We start from the raw sequence: 7,190 nt of genomic DNA, 5'->3' as shown, positions 1-7,190 counted from the left end.
TAATCAAAGATTCAAATTTCATGTCCACTTGACCATATGCATCCTACCTTGACCCTAGCCCCATTACAACCTATGAAAAGATCTCATGATATATGTATGCATGCATGAAATAACTGTCGATTGTTAGATGAAAAACAAATCTTAAAAAACATGATTAGGGGAGAATTGAGTGAATCAACCCTAAACACTTGAGCGACTAGAGTGCAAATACTTCTGGTGAGGGTTCGATTGCTCAATTACATGTTTTTCACCTAGAATCATTTTCCTTCTTGCAAGTTTGTAAAATCTTTAACAGCTCAATTCAATTGTGGTTTTGCTTGGTTGTTAATACCCTTTGCCCTTATGCTTATATTGGTTTTCTTGGGGATTGATTTATTTTGACCAAGTAGTTACATTCATTTAGATAGATTACATTTAGATAGGTTGCATATAGTTAGTTCACATAGAATAAATGATAATACCTTTTGTTTCCTTCTTGGTTAAGCATGATGACATGCTTGGTTTAAGTGTGGGGAGATTTGATGCACCACTATTTCGTGGTACATCTTGTGCTTAATTTGGGTAGATTTTATCACCTTTTCTCACATTTATCCAATAAAATAGCATGGTTTATGTTATTCTCCTTTATTTGTACTTAAGTGTGAAAACATGCTTTTTAGGCTCTTATATTGGTGATTTTGAGTCACCTTAATTCCATTCGATGCCTTGATGCGTTTGTTGAGTGATCTCAGGTTCATAAGACGAGTATTGAATGGAAGAAGTGAAGAGAAAAGCATGCATAGTGGAGAATCCATGAAGAAACAAGGATTTGGGATATTGAGATAGACGCGCACGCGCAGCAGACGCGCACGCACAGCAGACGCGCACGCGTGAATTTGAAGTTGCATGGCGATGCGTACGCATACATGACGCATACGCGTGGATGGAAAATTGCCAAGCGACGTGTACGCGTGACCCATGCGTACGTGTCGATGCTCGCACATGACTTCATTAAAGTGAAAATACTAGGGGCGAATTCTGAGCTTTCCAGGTCCAAATCCAACTCACTTCTGATGCTATTAAACCCAAGGATTGAAAGAGTTAGAGACCAATTAGCACATAGTTTAGTTTTAACATGCTTTAGTTAGTTTCTAGGGAGAGAAGCTCTCTCTTCTCTCTAGAATTAGGATTAGGTTTAGATCTACATATACTTCTTCTCTTTTGTTTTGATTTTCCTTTTTCATCCTTAATTGTTCTCTTGTAGTTGTAGCATTCTACTTCTCTTATAATTCTTTTGTATTGTTAGTTGTAGTTTATGAATTCTTAGATCTACATTTTCTTTCAATGCAATTTGTTATTTTCATGTCTTTTAATGCTTGCTTTAGTTTTCTATTGTTGATCTCTTGTCTTGATTAGTTGTAGTTACTTTAATCCTTGCAATTTATGATGTTTGCTTTTATTACCTTTTATGTGATTGATGAAATGCTTCTTCTAGTTATGAGTTAGGTTTTCCTTCTCTTGGCTTAGGTTGAGTAATTAGTGACTCTTGAGTTATCAAATCTTTTGTTGATTGATAATTGAAAGTTGCTAGTTAATTTGAATTCCACTAAAGCTAGTCTTTCCTTAGGAGTTAACTAGGACTTGAGGAATCAAATTGATTTATCCACTTGACTTTCTTTCATAGTTAGAGGTTGACTAAGTGAGAGCAATGGACAATTGATGTCACAATTGAGGAGGATAATGAGGATAGGATTTCTAGTTCTCGTTCCTAGCTAAGAGCTTTCTTAATTGTTAGTTCATTTCCTTTGCCATTTACATTCCTTGTCTCTTAATTCAAAAACCCCAAAACATACTTCCTAACCAATAATAAGAACACTTCCCTGCAATTCCTTTGAGAGACGACCCGAGGTTTGAATACTTCGGTTATTATTTTTATTGGGGTTTGTTACTTGTGACAACTAAATTTTTGTATGAGAGGATTCTTTGTTGGTTTAGAAACTATACTTGCAATGAGACTTTAATGTGAAATTCTAAGCCGTCAATTTTTCGTTCATCAGAGGCTTCCTCTTGATCTCCTGCATATTTTGCCACAAAGTCGGTGAGGCATTGGGCTTTGATTGCCGTCTGAGTTTCGTACTTGTGGTCGAACTCGGATAGCTATATGGCCCATTGAACCATTCTTCCCGCAATATCCATTTTCTGAAGAATTTGCTTCATGGGTTGGTTCGTTCGAACTCTTGTTTTTTGTGCTTGAAAGTAAGGTCGTAACCTTCGAGAGGCTACAATCAAGGCATATGCAAACTTTTCAAGTTTTTGATACCTTAACTCAGGGCCTTGTAGAACTTTACTGGTGAAGTACACAGGATGCTGCCCGACCTCGTCTTCCCGTATTAGAGCTGATGCTACGGCTTTGTCGGCTACGGACAAATACAGGACGAGTTCTTCCCCAACTTTAGGTCGGGTCAGAATGGGAGGTTGGCTTAAAAACCTTTTGAATTCCTAGAATGCTTCTTCGCACTCAGGAGTCCTTTCGAACTGGCATCCTTTTCTTAGTAGAGAGAAGAGTGGTAGGGATCTTAATGCTGATCCCGCCAAGAACCTGGAGAGGACGGCAAGTCGGCCATTTAACTGCTGGACCTTCCTTAAGCAAGTCGGGCTTTTCATTTCTAGGACTGCTTTGCACTTGTCAGGGTTGGCTTCAATTCCCCTTTGTGAAAGCATAAATCCGAGAGATTTCCTGCCTCCACCGCGAAGGTGTATTTTGTATGATTCAATCTCATCCCATACATTTTAATGGTGTTGAAGACTTGTGAGAGGTCGATCAAGAGGTTGGCCTCATCCTTGGCTTTTACTAGCATATCGTCTACATAGACTTCCATTAAATTTCCAGGGTGAGGAGCAAACACTTTGTTCATCAGCCTTTGATATGTGGCCCCAGCATTTTTCAGTCCGAAGGGCATGACCACATAGCAATAGTTTGCTCTAGGCGTGATGGATGATGTTTTTTCCTGATCCGGCTTGTACATCGGGATTTGGTTGTATCCCGAGTATGCATCCTTGAACGACAAGTATTGATACCCCGAGCTGGAGTCTTCTAAGGTATCAATGTTTGGAAGCGGATATGGGTCTTTAGGACACGCCTTATTCAGGTCAGTATAATCGACGCAAATCCTCCACTTGCCGTTTTTGCTTTTTGACCATCACCACATTTGCCAGCCATGCCGGATACTTGACCTCTTTAATGAAACCATCTTCTAGGAGGACTTGTACTTGTTCTTCCACCACTTGGGCCCGTTCAGGTCCAAGCTTCCATCTTCTTTGCTGAACAGATCGTGACCTGGGGTATATTGACAGTTTATGTGACATGAGCTCGGGATCTATCCCTGGCATGTCGGAAGCTTTCCAGGCAAAGAGGTCGGAATTCTCTTGTAGGAGCCCTATAAGCTTCTGCTTCATATCTTCTTTCAGGTTGGCTCCTATGTTGGTGTTTTTTCCTTCCTCTTTTCCGACCTATACCTCTTCCGTTTTTCTCCCGGGCTGTGGTCACAATTCTTCCTTAGCTCGGACTCCTCCTAGCTCGATGGTGTGCACCTCCTTGCCCTTTCCTCTCAAGTTTAGGCTTTCATTGTAGCATTTCCTTGCCAGTTTTTTTATCTCCCTTGATGGTTGCTATTCCCTCTGATGTTGGGTATTTCATGAAAAAGTGTGGGGGTGGATACCACTGCTCCGAGCCTATTCAGGGTTGTCTTGCCTATTAAACCATTATAGGTTGGGCCCACATCGACGACTATGAAGTCAATGCTCAGAGTTTTGGATTTTGCCCTCTTTCCAAAAGTTGTATGTAGGGGTATGAATCCTAGTGGCTTTATTGGTGTATCCCCTAGCTCGCATAGAGTGTCGGGATAAGCTCTTAGCTCCTTTTCATCCAACCCCAGCTTATCAAATGCCGGTTTGAACAGGATGTCGACTGAGCTTCCCTGATCCACCAAGGTTCTGTGAAGATGGGCATTGGCAAGGATCATGGTTATCACCACTGGGTTGTCATGTCCAGGAATGACACCTTGCCCATCTTCTTTAGTGAAAGTAGATGGTTGGGAGGTCAGGAGTTCGCTCCCGACCTGGTAGACTTCCTTCAAATGCCTCTTGCGAGATGACTTTGTGAGGCCGCCTCCCCCGAATCCCCCCGAGATCATATGTATATGTCTTTCCGGGGTCTGTTGTGGTGGGTCTTTCCGGTCCTCGTCATCTCGCTTTCTCTTGCCATGATGGTCCGACCTTTCCATGAGATATCTATCAAGCCGACCTTCTCTGACCAGCTTTTCTATCACATTTTTGAGGTTGTAACAATCATTTGTGGAGTGACCATATAGTTTATGGTACTCACAGTAGTCGCCACGACTCCCCTCCCCCCTCCTTTTTATTTTTGATGGGCTTAAGGCGAGGTAGTCTTTCAGTATGGCAAATTTTTTTGTAGACATCAACTAAAAAAACTCGTAGAGGAGTATAGGAGTGATATCTCCTAGGCCTTTCAGGGCTGACTTCCTCTTTTCTCTTGGGCTCTCTCTCTTTCTCTTTTGATGAGTGAGAGTGCCTAGGTCGCCAGCTTGGCTCTCGAAGTCTAGCATTTTCCTCCATATTGATGTACTTCTCAGCTCTCTCCTATACATCACTCAAAGAGGTCGGGTGCCTTTTTGAGATGGACTGGGAGAAGGGGCCTTCTCGGAGTCCATTTACCAGGCCCATAATCACTACCTCTGTGGGCAGGTCTTGAATCTCTAAACATGCTTTGTTGAACCTTTCCATATAGTCCCTCAAAGGTTCTCCAACCTCCTATTTTATTCCCAAGAGGCTCGGTGCGTGCTTCACTTTATCCTTTTGGATGGAGAATCGCATAAGGAACTTACGCGAGAGGTCGTCGAAGCTAGTGACCGACTTTGGAGGGAGACAATCAAACCACTTCATCGCTGCTTTCGTCAAGGTTGTCGAAAAAGCCTTGCAGCGAGTAGCATTAGAGGCGTCGGCTAGGTACATCCGACTTTTGAAATTGCTCAAATGATGCCTTGGATCTGTATTTTCGTCGTAGAGGTCCATATCAAGGCTTTTAAAGTTCTTTAGAACTTTTGCCTTCATTATGTCCTCGCTGAACGGATCTTCTCCTCCCAGAAGAGAGTCTTCTCGATCATTACGAGATCTTCGACTTTTTAGAGCGGATTCTAATCTCAAGAGCTTTTCCTCAAGCTCCTTTCGTCGTTCGATCTCGTTCTTCAAATTCCTCTCCGCCTCTCGCTGTCGCTCTAATTCTTGTTCCAACTGCTCCAGTCGTCCCTGATGACCATGGAACAATCCCATGAAGTCAGCTGCATGGGGTTGTCTTTCTTTTCCTGATTCATACCCCTCAGATGAGTTTTCCTTTGGGTCCTTCACCCCTGAGGTTCCTTCTTTGTGCTAGTTAGTCACCCCTTGGTGAGTGACTATTGCTCTATTGTTATTACCAGCATCCTGATTCTCTTGCTCAGAATCAGACGCTATGTTTCCATTCTCGTTGAAATCGTCCGCCATTACTAGTTGATCTCTCAAGTCCCCGACAACGGTGCCAATGTTACGATGGGTAACCGGAGATTAATGGGCTGGACTAGTAAGGTTGGCTCAATCGTCTGTTGGAGGAGGTCTCCGACTTGATTCGTGTCAGGGAGCTGCCGTCCGACTGTATGTATGAAAGAATGGGGGGTGGTACCTGCAAGGACACTCCAATGCCTAAGTCAGCAAAGGGTTTTACAGGTTTATAGAGTATTGCAACTTAGAGATACCTGTGAGGTGTCAGGGTATTTATAGTGGTGAACCAATAACCACCATTAGAATAGTTCCACCTTTTCAAGTGGATAACCGTTCATTTATCTTAGAGAAGTTGAGATATGGCTCCTGGAAGTGGGTTGAGAGATTTCGGAGCAGTTACTTATTTGAATAAGGATTATCTGCCAACTAATTTTCGATCCCGACTTTCTTAAAGAGGAGTGCGTGTCGAACCGACCACTTCTGAGGAGGTCGGTGAGTAGTGAAGGCCAATCTTTGAATTGGGTCTTTTTGACTCATTTGAACCTAGGCCTAAATGTTGGGACAGAATATGAACAAATAGTATGTATACTTCCAGTGGATGGTTTTTGGTTTACTTATTTGATATGGAAAAGTATAAGGAACCAAAAGCTTATTAGCCAAAAATTAAACAAAACTATATTAATTTATATCAATAATTAATTAATTTTAAATTTTTTAAATTCAAAATTTAAAAAATTTTAAATTGATTAAGTAAACCTAATTAAAACCTATAAAAACCTTCTTCTTTTTTCTCACATTAATCTATCCACTTCTAACAATCACAAATTCGAAAAATATATAAAAGAACATCCATTTAATATGAAAAAGAAACATTTTAATACTTAGTAGAAGAAACATCCATATATATTAACTCATAAAAATTTTGAATTCATCCAAAGATATTTGGCTGGATTTTGGCTGATATGCTTTTGGTTCCTAGCTTTACTCATTTGATATATATATTTTGGAAGACGAAAACAAGGGACGAATGTCATAGAATCCACCGTCAGTATTTCATGCTGGCTCACTCACACTGTATACTTCATGCTTACAATTCACTTTGCTGTTTCATTATGTGAATCAACGGATTCTTAGTGGTATATTACATTGAAAACGGGATTCGGACTTAATTAACATCCATCGAGTTTTAATTTGCGGAGATGCAGCTACAAGAACTGATTACTGAAGCCTTTTGAATTTCTTTTTCCCTTTCCTTTGATGCAGTGGGAGGTTCATATTTTGTTTCCGTTTGGATATTTTCATTGTTGTGATAAAGTAATCTTACGTAATATGTCCGAGGTATTTTAGTGAAAGAATAAGGTTGTAACAGCGACATCATATTATGTATTGATTGATAAATGTTCACTAATTGTATATTAAGGTCAAGTCATATGAATCCAAACATGATTATTATGCGCTATATGTTTTAAACACGTTCTTTGATTATTAAGCTATTGTTATTTTATATTTTAAACTAAATAATTAAGTATTACATGTTATATAATCTACCCTAATGTCTATTAAAAAAAAATACAAGCAGGGGCTTGGTTGTGTAATAAGGAGGGAAGGAGGAGAGGACTGAGTCGTAAGGTGAAAATGGAAGGCATTGCTCCTTTTTT

The sequence above is a fragment of the Arachis duranensis genome, chromosome 4 (assembly GCF_000817695.3).
Source record: "Arachis duranensis cultivar V14167 chromosome 4, aradu.V14167.gnm2.J7QH, whole genome shotgun sequence".
Classification (NCBI taxonomy): domain Eukaryota; kingdom Viridiplantae; phylum Streptophyta; class Magnoliopsida; order Fabales; family Fabaceae; genus Arachis; species Arachis duranensis.
The sequence above is the reverse complement of the archived record's forward strand: the minus strand, read 5'-3'. Positions refer to the sequence as shown.